The sequence below is a fragment of the Mustela nivalis genome (genome assembly GCF_964662115.1).
Source record: "Mustela nivalis genome assembly, chromosome: 9".
Classification (NCBI taxonomy): Eukaryota; Metazoa; Chordata; class Mammalia; order Carnivora; family Mustelidae; genus Mustela; species Mustela nivalis.
Genome location: NC_139028.1, coordinates 107,661,065 through 107,676,153, shown reverse-complemented (window position 1 = coordinate 107,676,153; position 15,089 = coordinate 107,661,065). Strand labels below are relative to the sequence as shown.

General features: G+C 42.2%; 1 protein-coding gene across 29 annotated transcripts in view; it reads right to left on the bottom strand.

Moving 5' to 3' along the window:
* The window catches only part of CTNND1 (catenin delta 1), a 47,791-nt gene extending 41,505 nt beyond the window's left edge, over positions 1 to 6,286 (bottom strand). For 20 of the 29 annotated variants that reach the window (XM_082747587.1, XM_082747590.1, XM_082747569.1 and 17 more), the window contains exon 1: positions 5,988 to 6,261. The gene's annotated coding sequence lies outside the window, so the exon portion shown is untranslated. Of the gene's footprint in view, positions 1 to 5,868; positions 5,959 to 5,987 lie in introns of those variants that run through there. The other 9 variants (XM_082747560.1, XM_082747582.1, XM_082747564.1 and 6 more) reach the window with 6 other exon arrangements.
* Between the last annotated feature and the right edge of the window lie 8,803 nt (positions 6,287 to 15,089).

The window sequence follows — 15,089 nt, the reverse complement described above, 5'->3', positions numbered from 1 at the left end:
GCGGGGAGAGGGACACCTGGTTAAGTGTCTGCCTCTGGCTTAGGTCATGATCTCAGGGTCCTAGGATGGAGCCCCACATCAGGCTCCTTGTTCAGTGGGGAGCCTGCTTCTCCCTCTTGCCTCTGTCCCTCTGCCTCTGCTCCTTCTCCCCACAACCTATGCACACGCACTCGAAAATAAATTAATAAAATCTTTAAAAAAAAAAAAAAAAAAAGGTAGAAACCTGTACAGCTGCTTGTCCCTAAAGTCTCCAAGTCTCTGAAGAAATTACCATTAAGATATTCAAGCTCTGCGGGGCACCTGGGTGGCTCACTGGGTTAAAGCCTCTGCCTTCAGCTCAGGTCAGGATCTCAGTGTCCTGGGATGGAACCCCACATGGGGCTTGAGCCCCACACCGGTCTCTCCACTCAGCAGGGAGCCTGCTTCCTCCTCTCTCTGCCTGCCTCTCTGCCTACTCGTGATCTCTGTCTGTCAAGTAAATAAATAACATCTTTAAAAAACAAAAAAAAGATATTCAAGCTCTGCAATCTGTTTCTCTTCTCCCAATAATGCTCACTTTATTAAAAGTTATCCATCTCTATATTTTGGACAACCCTGTCCAAGTAACTCCCCAGACTTGCCTATTATTAGACACTTTTCCCCTGTTAAAAAAAAGTTAGCCTGGGGTGCCTGGCTGGCTGTTTGTGGAGCATACAAGATATCCCGGGCTGTTAAGTTCAAGACCCACGGTGGGCATAAAGATTACTTAAAAATAAAATCTTAGAGGCGCCTGGGTAGTGCAGTCAGTTAAGCAACATACTCTTGGTTTCGGCTCAGGTTGTGATCTCAGGAATCTGAGTTGGAGCCTAGCATCAGGCTCCCCACTCAACTGCTTAAAACATCCTCTCCCACCACACCTCCCCGCTGTGTGCATGCTCCCTCTTTCAAGTACATAAATGAATCCTTAAAAATAAATAAATAAAATCTTAAAAAAAAAAAAAAAAGCTTACGCATGGGAATAAATAAATAAAATAAATAAATGGGAAGCCCATTTATTCCCTAATACAAAATCTGTACCAGAGAACATCAGGTTGAAAGACCCTTTAAGGTCTTAAAGGGTCTTTAGTCCAACAGGCAAAAGATACTTGAATTCATTTAAAGCACCCATTCTAACGCAAAAACTTACAAGACATTAACCATGAGCACCGTTTTTACATATATTAAATCACTTAAGCATCATGACAATTCTATGAGATGGATAACCTTGTCCTCGTTTTACCAGCAGAGAGGCTTAGAGCAGTTAAACAATCTGCCCAAGGCTACGCACTAGTAGTGGCTGAGCAAGAGTGGATCCAAGTAGACTAGCTCAGGGATCTGCGCTGGTAATCACTATGCTACTGTGCCTTGCCTCTCCAGGTCTGTGGAACTCTTAGACTGGAAATTCTGCTCAGTCAGCATACTGATAAAAAAAAAAAAAAAATACAGAATAATAAAGCATTTGAGGCAAAAGGTCAACCATGGGTGTCTAAGTGACTAAAGGATACATAGCAGTTCTTGTCTATTCCTGGAACTTTCCTTTAAGTTTGAAATTTTTTTCAAAATCAAAAGTTTGAAGTTGATTTTATCATACAACAGGATATCTTTTCTAAAGGTGATGACCAAATTACCTTTTGGCCAGAAAAGAAGGTTTTAAGAAAATGATCCTTGTAACGTCCCACTAAATGCCTGATCTAAATTGCCCACACCACTCCAGTCATACTGAAGGACTCACTGGAGAGGAAATGGCCCTAAAAATGGGGAATACCGTCCCTGAAGCACAACAGTAAATGTGGGCTCTATTCTCAATGCTTAATATTTAATAATCAATGACATGTAATCCTAAATATGGGGCGTGGGAGCACATTTATTCCCCAAAATACATTATACAATATAACCAAATACTAATCTATCCATACACTTATTTCCCCCTTGCTAGTTCTAACCAGAATCAGTTCTTCCCTCCTTACTATGTTGCTGCCAGGCTGTATCAATGCTCTCTATTGGAAACCTTGCAGGTTGCTGCATTTAGGGAGAGCAATCCCTATTTCAGCTTTATGATCCTGGCATTTGATTCCTTGTGCAATGGAAGAGAACATGAAATCATATACTGATAACCTATGCATCATTATTTTAGGCAAGTGCCTTGTTAATATCTCTCTAAATTACCCATGAAAATTAATTTGGGTTCTCAAATTCATAAACTTCTCAATACATTTTGTGAACAAAATCTCTTGAAGTTTCATGGCAGAAGCACTAATTTAAAAAATACAATGATATCTGAACATACTTCCTTTAGAACACTGATAGTCAAAACTATCATCCCAAGCTTTTTATGGTTTTATTAATTAGTATAAAAACCACTCACTTCCAACATGTCTGAAAGCAATACTTTCCTGTTGCTGCCCTATAAGTTCCAGGTAAGCAGTGCCTCCCCGTAGGCAATGGTTGAAGTTTCAGTGATTGAAGTTTACAGCTGCCTAAATTATGAAATATTAGGATCCTTACTTTTTATACTATTCTTTGGACATCCTGCCCAGAAAAGAAACAGAATCTTGTTTTTAATTAAAATTTTAAGACTTCGATTATCTCCAGAAACCTTACTTAAAAACGAGAGGAAATGTGTAAAATGTCGAAACTACAAACTATACAGCAGAAGTTTCTAAATCACAATGTGATTTCATTAATCTAGGCTGTATTGCTTCCTATCTCAACTTCCTTTCAGCCTTCCCCACAAAAGTCCCTCAGTGATTCCTATCAAGTGCTTTATTTAACTAAGGCTTACTGACACCTTGGTACACACCAGACACTGAGATAGGTGCTAAGAGGACACAGAAGTAACACAGCATCTACACTCAAGCAGCTCACAGTCTAGAGGGAAAGACAAAAATAAGCAGACAATTTTAACACAGTGTGATAAACATCATTTGAGCTACTGTTACAAGCCTCTCCCTACAAGTTGGCAAGATCATTCCAAAATTGTCTAGAAGAAGAAATTTCACTGATAATCAAAGTTGGAGGCATTTCCATTAAGTTTAAGAAGTCAGGACAGCAACGATGAGCACATGGGAAGATCCCTGTTTTAGAGTGAGATAATACCCATTCTAACATATTCAGCTCCCTATGGGATTTGTGGAAAATGGATTTTTTACATATATTATCCCAATATGCAGGGGGTTGGAAATCTAAGTGGGGACTGGCCCTCTGCAAAATTAAACACTTCTGCCTCTAGCAAGGGCTCATTTTAGTTCTGGTTCTTGTTTCTGTTCTCTTTGGAGAATGGTAGAACATTAGTGGCTAAGTCCATGGACTTTGTAGTTAGTCAGACCAGGATTTAATCCTGGCCGTGGCCATTTACACGCAGTGAGATTTTCAGCAAACCTCAGCTTCTCTGAGACTCACATTCCTTAAAAAACTGTTGTGGGAAATTAAGTAAATAGTTTATGCAAAATGCTTACCATGCAGTAAAAAAACAAGGGGGTGGGGAGAAAGGGCTAGAAGTAACAGGGGACCATCAGATACTAAAATAGAAAGCAATAAATTATACAGAGCTAATCATTTTGTTATTCCAATTGTATAGTGATCTATGCTTAATTTATCTGCATCCATCCTGTCTCACCCATCCCTAGAGAGCAACCATAAACCTAAGGCTGAATTGCAATTACTCGGAGCTCTTTTTTTGTTTTTTATCTCAAATAGTCCCAATTTTTACACTCAGAGAACATGGCCTTGCCCCTGTGACTCTCCATAATTTGGAACCCTAAGAAAGGTGCTAGAACTCTAACCACCCAAAGAGACTCCCACCTGAATACACAGACTGTACCTTAGTCATATAACAAAGAAACCAACAGTATATAGGAGCCGAACAAAAAAAAAAAAAGGAAAATCTGCACAACTCATACTTACTTGTCATTTTTTACCCAAAAACCAAAATGAGAAGCAAAACAGAAAATAAAAGATTTACTTATTTGGACCCCTTGTATTTCCTGAAAGAACTAGTAGAGGTGAGATAAAAGACAAATCTTCCATCTTATCAACCAAAATGCTCTATAATACACACCAATCAAAACAAAGCCTCAGCCGTGGAAATAGTCCTGGACACTAGTCACTAGGATGCTCACTGTAGCTACACAAAGCCCAGTATTTAAAGCTGGAACCAAATCACCACCACTCAGTCATCCAGAACCTATTTTCAAACTGCCTTTGTACTCCTTCTTCAGATTCCCTCATCCCTCCCCCTAAAGGTTGAGTGGGAAACCGACACTCTGGCAGCAACATGACCAACCCTCCAAAGATCCACCAAGAAACCTCCCCTTGGCTGGAGTCAAAGCAGAGAAATGTTTGAAAGAAAATTCAGAAAATATTAAATAAGAACTACAGCCCAACAGACTGTACACATTCTTTTTCCTTTCTTTTTAACTGCACTTGCTATAATTATGAGATTCAGACATGCAGATTTTACTGTAGCCCTCGCAGAGATTATATTAAAAGAAGGAACAAAGTTGTTTCCTCTGAAGCCACAACCTCACAAGGATGAAATCATCTTTCAAGAAATACTCTCATTCTGGTAAAGAAATTCAAGGAAGAGTTGTGGTCTAAAAAGAATGGGGGGAGGGCACAAAACCAGAGGATTTTTAAAGATACATACCAGTTTAAAGCTAAAGAGCTGCTTATCTATTAAGGCCCATCTTGTTACAATCAGGGCAGTATCTATTCCAGCTATAATTTTCAGACCGATTCGCATTTTCAAAGACAGAAAGAAGGGAACACTCGGTTTTCAGCTACTGATGAGTTGGCTATATAATTATCTACAAACAGTATTTTTCCAAGAATGTATTTGCAAAAACAAAATCAAAACAAATCTTAAGATTAAATATATGAAAGCAGTCATGGGCCTTCAGCTCTTACGGATTTCTGATTTCACGGCAAATATATCAAACAAAAAAACTCAGCTCCAAAGAACAACTTTCAGCTGGCTTAAAAATAAGAATTTCTGTTGTGCTTTCTTAAATGCATTCTAAACACTAAAGTTTGCATTGAGTGTTTTCTCTTAGCCTCATCTTATTAAATCCACGGCCCTTTCAAGGGGCACAAAGCTAAAAATATTTCCAGGTGTGCTGCCACTTTATTCAGGTGAACTGAAAAAGCATGATTAGAATTTCCTTATCCCTCGAAGCATTTAAACGTTACGGTACTTGCAAACTGAACCTACACCTCCACAAATCTCTGCCGTCAAAGGTAGTCTTAAGAAGAAAGGAATGGTAGTTTGTTTAACATGGATCCATTTGTTTTCTTTTATAAAGCAAAGCAGGGAGGCTAGGTCTAGCCGGAGAACGAGGCTCCCACCCACCGCACCTGGAAAAGTAAAAGAGGGATCCACCCAGGAACAGCAGAGCTGAAACTGATCTGGGCCGTTCAAACTCTCTGAAGGAAAAAAACACCACCATTTAAAGCTGCAAAGCTCCCTACAACTTTCCACTTCCACAAATCTAATGATAACGGGGGGAAAAAAGTTTTGAAACATATGAAGAACCATCTGTGTAACTAGCTTCCGACCCGGACAAATTCCTTTCCCAACCCACACTCAACATGCCAAAATACCGAACTTTCGGTTTGGGCTCTGAAAATAGAAATCTGTTAGCTTAAAACCAGAAAAAATATAAAATCAGAGAACACACCAAAATGTAAATTTACATGTAAATGTAAATTTGCTCTCACCTCTGAATCTATTAATCTCTATATTAGAGAGACCTAGAAGTTTGTTTCTGGGTCTTGAATATTTTACTTTCTAATATAATACCCAAATTTCCCAAAGTAAGTAGAAAGAAAAAATAATAATTGCTTAAAAGTCACCCGTCAGCAGAGCAGATTCTCTCGTTTTTAACTTCCCTCTGGTTACCGTAAGACAAAAATTCGACTTGGCTTCTCCTCCTTTACCCGTCTGTACACACATTTTTTAAAAAGGCACACACCTCAAATGTGGACTTCTAAAAACCAGTCCTTTAAGAAAGAAACCCAAGGCTTCGTCAGTGTGCTGAGAAAGACAAATCCAGCAAGGTACTTGATTTTTCACCACCTCTTCCTCCTTTCAGGATCTTTCCTGCTCTTCTTTCTCTCTCTCTCTCCCTCTCTCTCAGTTTCTCTCTCTCTCTTTTTTTTTCTCTCAGATCCAACACCTAAAATGGAAGTTGCACCCAGCCAAAGGCTAGGGAGCCTGGGTGGTGACAAACTGATCTGGCAGCCCTACCCCCTCGCTTTCCTAAGTGATGTCAGCCCCTGAGAACTTCCAATAGGAACCAGGCATAAATCAGGGAGCTGATTTTATCCAATAGGAAACTTTATTATAGGAAATTAAAAAAATAAAAAGGAGAGCGAGAGGAGGAGAGAAAGAGACAGGGGGAAGTTTTATATATATATTTATATTTAAAGTGGAGACTACACAATCTCTGAGGAATTGCTGCAGAGCTCCGGGGCGGGGGGAGGGACAAGGGCTTTTCAGGATGGCACGCCTAAGCTTCAGTTCTCTTCTGTGGTGGGGTTCTTGCTCTCTTTCCCTTCGTTTCCGGGTAGGGAAATAGAAGAAGAGCTGATTTTATTTGCCTGCTGCTATTTGGTTTGTTGCTTTCAACCCAAGGCATTTTCCCAAAAGAAGACAGGAAGGGAAGGAGAGAAAAATCCTAGAAATAGAACTATTATGTATTGATTAGGATGGTAGGGAAGATCTGAGGTAAACTCTCAATTTCCTTGTTGTCATTTAACTGCATAAGAGCTAATGAGAAAAAATAAATGCCTGGACTTGTTAACAGTTTTTAGAGTCTATATGTATATTTCAACTAGCAGGAAGCTAAATCCACTAAGCTGTTGAGGAAAATCCTGTCTTCCCACTTGTCCCCAAATCAAAATAATGAGGGTTTGAGGGGGGGAGAATAAATGGAATTTAATAAGCAAGCAATATATTTAGAGGCATTCACAGCATGTGTAAGAAAAAACAAGTCTCCTGTTAAGAAAATACAGTTTCTTTGTATACTTGGAGCTTAAGATGCTAGAGTTCCTACATTCTCTTTTTACATTTAACCCAAGTAGATGATTATCTGAGTATTCTTTTCCTGAGTTAAGAATTATCCCTGGGGCACCTGGGTGGCTCAGTGGGTTAAGCCGCTGCCTTCGGCTCAGGTCATGATCTCGGGGTCCCGGGATCGAGTCCCGCATCGGGCTCTCTGCTCGGCGGGGAGCCTGCTTCCTCCTCTCTCTCTCTCTGCCTCTCTGCCTACTTGTGATCTCTGTCTGTCAAATAAATAAATAAAATCTTTAAAAAAAAAAAGAATTATCCTTAATATGTTCTTACACTGTTACGCCATGAAAGACAGAGACTGGATTTTTTTTTTTTTAACAGGCTTGACAAAGACTAGTATTTTTTGGTCATTTGGTAGTTACTAAACAAAGATGATAATGATGTATTTAAAATTTCCTTTTTCTTTCTTACTGAAAAGCCTAAATTCTATCCTGTTAGACTGCTGCCAAATGAATCTTCATAAAGTTTTCATAATCCAGAGTAATGGTTAAGAGCACAAATTCTGCACTCAAACTGCCTTGGCTACAAACCTTCCTCCTCTGCAAGGACACTTAAGTAAATGTATTACTATGTGACTTTGGACAAATTATATAACCTCTCTGAGTCTCTGTTTCCTTAACTGTAAAATGGGGATAATAACTCTATCTCTCTCACAGGACTGCTGTGAGAATTAAAACACACATAAAGTTCTTTTTTTTTTTAAGATTTTATTTATTTATTTGACAGAGAGAGATCACAAGTAGGCAGAGAGGCAGGCAGAGAGAGAGAGGAGGAAGCAGGTTCCCTGATGAGCAGAGAGCCTGATGTGGGACTCGATCCCAGGACCCTGAGATCATGACCCGAGCCGAAGGCAGCGGCTTAACCCACTGAGCCACCCAGGCGCCTCAACACACATAAAGTTCTTAAAACGTACTGCATTTGGTTATAAACTAAGAATAAGTTATTATCACCAGTATCAACCTTGTCCCCGAACCTTCAGTGGCTCACCAATGCCCCATAATAGAAAACAATAACAGAGCATCTATCATGTGAAAGGCACTTTGCACTCATTATCTCTAAGTTCTAAAACACCATGGACATAGTACTACCATCATTTCACAAATGAGGAAATCAAAGTTCAACAAGGTGAAGAAACTTGATGATGAGATCATCCAGCTGAGAAGTGAACCCCTCATCCATCTGACTCCAAAGCCCATGCTCTATCCATCACTTCACACTGGGGTCAGGATAAAGGCCAAGTTCCTCATCTGCTTTCAAGGTGTTACATTTATTCACTCAATACACTGAAGTCACACTTTTATTAACTACACTTTTTTATTTTTATACTATATTTTTTATTTTTTATACTTTTTTCAATTAACTATACTTTATTAACTATAATCTGACCTTTCCTTATCTATCTAAACCGGAATTCCACTTCTCTCTGTTATGTGCCCTTCCAATTAAGCTGAAAAGGGCATTATCCACCCCCTCATATTCTGTCTGCAGTCTCACAGACCCTCATATTTGATCTCAAGTGGCCAAAAAAATGACTTCTCTCAAAAAGGCATCACAGCACGTTTGGTGGGCTTTAAACAAACCAGACTGGAAAAATAAATACATTTAACAGAGAAATAACAACCTCTCGCTCTCATTCTCTAGGAATCTTCTGCTACTATCTTTTCACGTCTTACTTTTTTTAAGATTTTATTTATTTGAGAAAAAGAGAGACAGAGTGCACCTGAGCCCGGGTCAGGGACAGAGGAAGAGAGTGAAGCAGACTCCCCGCTGAGCAGGAAGCCCAACGCCAGGTTCAATCCCAGAACCCTGAGATCATGACCTGAGCTGAAGGCAGACGCTTAACCAACTGAGTCACCCAGCATCCCTCTTATCACATCTTCTACCTCTACTCTCCATTTAGTATTCCTGATCCTCCATAGCAAATTCAGAAGCCAAAGATGATTGCCAAAAGAAAACCACCAGCACAAGAAATGTTTGGGGGGAAAAAAACATTTGTTGATTCATTGGTTCCTAGATCAGACCCGTATTCTAGAATATTCTATGATCTTCTACAGATAGATTGGTCTTGTTTTCCTCACATCACCACTAAAAACTTGCAAGTATTTTGCCTTCCTTTTGTGTGTGCTTTCCTGTCTCCTCACCAGAAGATAAGCTCTATGAAGATATGAAAGGGTCTCTCTAGTTCAAGATATATCCCCAGAGCTCAGCATAAAATCTCACATTTAGCAACAGATGGATGAGTAAATGAAGTCGCTTGGCTTACCAGCTATGTAATCCTGGGGTAAGGCATTTTATATTAATGAATTTGTAGATAACATTTGAAATAAAGTTATATACAAATCAAAAAAGATATCTCGGGGGCAGCCTGGCTGGCTCCGTTGGTATAGCATGTGTCTCTTAATCTTGTGGTCATGATTTCAGGCCCCACATTGGGTATAGAGCCTATTAAAAAAAAAAAAAAAGATAACTCAGTGGTGAAAAACTTGTTAAAAGTTAAATCTATCTGGAACAGCTGTCTCCAAATAAAGCATCACAAGGATTAATACTCAGTGGAAAAACTGTTTACACTCAGGTGACCCAAAGTAAAAAGATGAGTTCCACTTGGGTTATTTTGAGCACCTTCTATGAGCCAGGTACTCTTCTAGATAATGAGTAGACAAGTACCCCGCTCTCAGAAAGCTTACATTCTAGTGGAGGGAGAAAGAAGATTTAAAAAATAAGATGTCAGACGGAACACTAAACCGAAATTTAAGAGAGACTGATAAGAATGACTTGTGACTTGTGCAACATTAGATGTCAAGGACAAACTCTCCGAGAGTTTGGCATTTAAGTTGAAATCTAAATGGGAAGAAGCAGACAACTATGAGAACATATGAACAACGGTAACTACTAATGCCAAAGCCCTCAAGGATGAAGCTGAAACCTGGTGGATCCAGCAGAGTCTCAAAATGAGGAGGGAGTGATAGAAATATGAAGGATTTTACAGGTTAGAGGAAGTTTTGATTAACTTACTCTCAGTAGAGGGAGGCCTGTGAGTGTTATCAACAGTAGAATGACATGATCTCAGATTTTGAAAAGATCTGCTGGCTTATGTGACAAATGGAATAAAGAGAGCAAGGGTGAAAGCAAGGAAATTAGTTTGAAGGTCAAGCTACTGTAATACTGAGCTGACTACAATGGCAGCAGTAAAAGTAGAGAGAAGTCAATGGATTGAGAATATGTTTAGACATACATGGTTGGTTTTTATTTCAGGGGTTTTTTTTCTCTCCTTTGTTTTCCTTCTTTCATTTTGTTTTGTTTTGAATGCATTGAATATTACATTCAGTGCTCGATTTTATGACTCTCAAAGTGTGATTCTCCCCCCCCCACACAGTCATCTCCACTTAACAAACAGAAGAATAGGAATCTATAGTAAAAGATTAGGGAAGAGCTGGGAAATAATTTTGTATTCAAAATAGAAATATTAAAAATAAGGGGGCACCTGGGTGGCTCAGTGGGTTAAGCCTCTGCCTTCTGCTCAGGTCGTGATCCCAGGGTCCTGGGATTGAGCCCCACATCTGGCTCTCTGCTCAGCGGGGAGCCTGCTTCATAAATAAAATCTTTTAAAAAAAATCCTTTAAAAAAGAAATATTAAAAATAAGTTAGTTAAATAAAAATTTTTAAAAATATTAAAATTATTATGTAGGGCTGAACGCTGTGCTGTCTCTACTTCTAAAATAGCTAAAACCATAAATGCCAAGGAGAAGAAACAACAAAAAAATCAACTCCAAAAAGCACTGGCTAGACATACAAAGGAAGACAAAATATTTTTACTCGTTTCTACCCTCTGGTGGCTACACGTTACCATAGAATGTTTGTCATTTTTAAAGCTCTGGGTTGGATGGCTGTTCACCATTCCCTTTAGAAATTCTACTGTCACAAGATATATTTAAACGGTGTTGGATTTAAAAAAAAGAAGAAATGAAGAAGTGAGTCCTTTCTATTTCTTGAAAACTAACCTAATCATAATAACAAATTCATGAGGGGATATAATATTTCTGTTTTTCTTTCTTTTTTTTTTTTTTAAGATTTCATTTATTTATTTGACAGTGAGAGAAGGAACACAAGCAGGGAGAGTGGGAGTGGGAGAAGCAGTCTTCCTGCTGAGCAGGGAGCCCTATGCAGGGCTCCCAGCACCCTGGGATCATGACCTGAGCCAAAGGCAGATGCTTAGCGAATGAGCCACCTGGGCACCCCAATATTTCTCTTTTTCTTATAAGTCCACAGGATCACTTCTACTAGTACTTCACCTGCTCACTCAAGTCTTTTTTTTTTTAAGATTTTATTTATTTGACAGACAGAGATCATAAGTAGGCAGAGAGGCAGTCAGAGAGAGAAGAGGAAGCAGGCTCCCCGTCAAGCAAGGAGCCCTTTAAAAAAATCTTTAAAAAAATCATGACTCGGGGCTTGATCCCAGAACCCTTGGATCATGACCCAAGCTGAAGGCAGAGGCTTTAACCCACTGAGCCACCCAGGTGGCCCTCAAGTCTTGATTCCACAGCAAGATGTCATTAACAAACATTGTTCTGCCTTGTCTTTTTTTTTTGCTTTTTGCTTACTTGCTTCTAAGTTTTTTTTTTTTTATTTTTTTTTTAAAGATTTTATTTATTTAACAGACAGAGATCACAGGTAGGCAGAGAGGCAGGCAGAGAGAGAGGAGGAAGCAGGCTCCCTGCCGAGCAGAGAGCCCGATGTAGGGCTCGATCCCAGGACCCTGGGATCACGACCTGAGCCGAAGGCAGAGGCTTTAACCCACTGAGCCACCCAGGCACCCCTCTGCTAAGTTTTATATCCTTTCACCAGTTGCTTCCTCTTCAAAACATAACTGCAACCAAAAATGTGTTCTGTTCCTTGAACTTTTTTCCACCTTAAGAGCAGGCCTCAAGGGCGCCTGGGTGGCTCAGTGGGTTAAGCCTCTGCCTTCGGCTCAGGTCATGATCTCAGGGTCCTGGGATCCAGGCCCGCATCGGGCTTTCTGCTCAGCGGGGAGCCTGCTTTCCTCTCTCTCTGCCTGCCTCTCCGTCTACTTGTGATCTCTGTCTGTCAAATAAATAAATAAAAATCTTTAAAAAAAAAAAAAAAAAGAGCAGGCCTCAAACTAGGAAAATATTACCTGACTTGGAAATGCACCCCCACCCCCCATATTTCAGTCAACCTTCCCAAATCCCTTAAAAATATTTAATTCTATATAATTGATAATTATGGTATAATTGACATACTCAACTCCTTTTTAAAAAGGTGTTAGGTATCAATAGAGACCTGTTTGAGCGCAGGGTACTACTCACCTCTCCACACTCTTGTCTGTTCCTTTGCAGGGCATCTCCCCGATCTGCCTCCAGCGGGCCTCCGTGAACGCTGCTCTGGTTTTCACCACACTCTGTCACCAGTGGCTTTGGATTCAGCCATCTTCATCTAGAGCTGGACTTCGCAGAGCATCTAAATGAAACCAGGCCCCAGGACCTAACACACACACGGGTAAGAACCGCTGTTCAGATTTATAATGCGCACTGGACTTCTCTCTAAATGTTCAATCTTTAAATCACTGTATTTTTTAAAATTTATTTGAGAGAGAGAAAGAGAGAGAGCATGAAAAGAGAGAGGTCAGGGGTGCCTGCGTGGCTTAGTGTGGGTTAAAGCCTCTGCCTTCGGCTCAGGTCACGATCCCAAGGTTCTCAAATCGAGCCCGGCATCCGGCTCTCTGCGCCGCGGGGAGCCTGCTCCCCCCACCCCCCTCACCTGTCTTTCTACCTACTTGTGATCTCTTGTCTGTCAAGTAAATTTAAAAAAAAAAAAAATCTTAAAAAAAAAGGAAAGAAAAGAGAGAGGTCAGCGGTAGAAGCAGACTCTCTACTGAGCAGGGAGCCCAGTGGGGGACTCGATGATCCAGGACTCCAAGATCATGACCTTAGCCCAAGGCATTCGCTTAACCAGCTGAGCCACCCAGGCACCGGAAATCATTTAATTTTTTTTAAATTTCACCCCTGAACACAACTGTTTCCAGTCAGGAAGCGCACTAAGTCACCTCTGGAAGGACACCGGAGGCCACTCCACACGGGAGGTTCAGCAACCCCCTTGGTCGCACCGGTTCTCTGAGATTTCGCGCAGAGTGGAATCTGTGAAAAGCCTGAATTCGGGCACTCCAGCCGAAAGACCTCATTCCTGCGCTAAGAGAGCAGAGGGACCTGATCAAGGTGCGAGGAGAGCCCTCCCCCGGCTTTTTCCTCCGCGAAGCCTGGTGCCATCTCACAGGGCCAGGGCCGTTTATCCACAGCCTCTTTTGGGGGATGGAAAGAGGTGTCCGGCAACCGCCTTGGAGCCTGCCTTAACTGGGGCATCCTGACTCTCTTGTCACTGAGATTTCATCGAGCCGAGGGAGAAGGCAGCCTCTATAAGGATCCCTCCCGAGCAGCCTCTTCCCACCTACCTCTCGCCGCCCGACCATCTTATCTTGGCTTAGCCCTCAAGTCCCTCGAGACTTAGTCTCCCGCCCAAAGTGCTCCTCTCCCTGTGATTGGTCGTCCAAGGAGCCTTCGGCCAATGGGGATGACGTATTCAGGCAGACGTCAGACCGAGGGCGGGGGGAGGAGGAAGGACGTCGGGCCCACAACGCGCCCTGCGCAGGGACGGCGGCGCGAGGTGTGTGGCGCGGGCCGCGTGGCCTCAGGCCCTCGCTGTCACCACGTCCCGGTGCAGGAGGGTGGCGGGGCCCGCGGCGCTACGAAGGCAACAGGGGGTGGCTGCAAAGCCCGTGCGGCTGGGCGTGGTGGTGACGGGGAGCCCTGAATTCGGGCCTCGGGGAACCCCACGCTCCATTCCCAGAAATCTTCGCGCCGAGAGTTCTCTCTTCAAAGGAGTTGGGCCAGGGCGGCCAGAGCGTGCGGGACGCCCAGCATTGCAGGGCCTTCCCTGAAGCCCAGCTTTCTCCGCCAACCCCGATTCCTCCGTTCTGGACAGGGAGAGGAACCCTCAGGTCATTGGCCCACCTGAGCTGCTTTGTTAAACCTTCCCGCGCAAGGCTGGACTTTGGGAGGAAGCAAGGCAGGCTGGACAGAGGACCCAAGCACAAAGACGTCGGCGAGCGCATCTCCGACTGCCGAGCTCTTCCAGGTTGGGTCTGGGAGCGAGGCCGGGTGCTGGTGGGTTGGGAAGCCTCCCCAGAGCCTGTTTGGGACCTTGCAAGAGCAGCCCCCCTCCGCCCCCATTTCTCTGGCTGAAATGGACATTGAGCCTACCCCTTCTTAATTAACCCTTCCACTCTTTTCTTTCCTAATAGTTTGACGGGAACTGTTCAGATCCTCGGTGCCACCTGACAGAAAACTGCATACCAAGGAAGGAACACCAGCTGTTCCTTCCTGTGCAGTGAGTGTGGGGGTTTCAGTGCAAAAAAGCTGGGAATGGAGTAAGCCTGAATTCAGGATATCCAGCTTGTATCAGGAAGGGTAGAATGCTTAAATTATGCCTTCTCCGTTGTTAGCCCGTCGATTCACCAGACTGACAAACCTAAAGGCTAGAATCTTTGCCAATTCCCAGGCCGTATTAGGCTTGCTTTGGTCAAGAACATCTGAAGCAAGGGTGGCAGTGTCCTTATTTCTGTGAGAGATTTTCCACCGAGTTCAGCACCTGCTTTTCTTGACTGTGCACCCTCTGCTGGTTAGCGTGATAGAGCGAGCTCAAAGAAAAGAAGGTGTGGACAACTTCCTAGAGAATTGTCTATTCAGTGTTGTTTCTTTAGAAGTGTTAAATTGAGGTTTATACCTATGGAACTCAGAGGTGTGTTGCTCAGGAAGAATACGAGTTGTCAGCACCGTAGGCGTTGAGTCTCAGGGGTAATGTGAATGAAGAAGGTTTGAGGATAACAACAATAGCTACCATTTTAGAAGTGATAGTTATTATGTGTCAGGCACTCGGGGTGCTAAGCAATTTTACCCGCATTGACTCATTTAATCTTTAAAACAGCTCCACC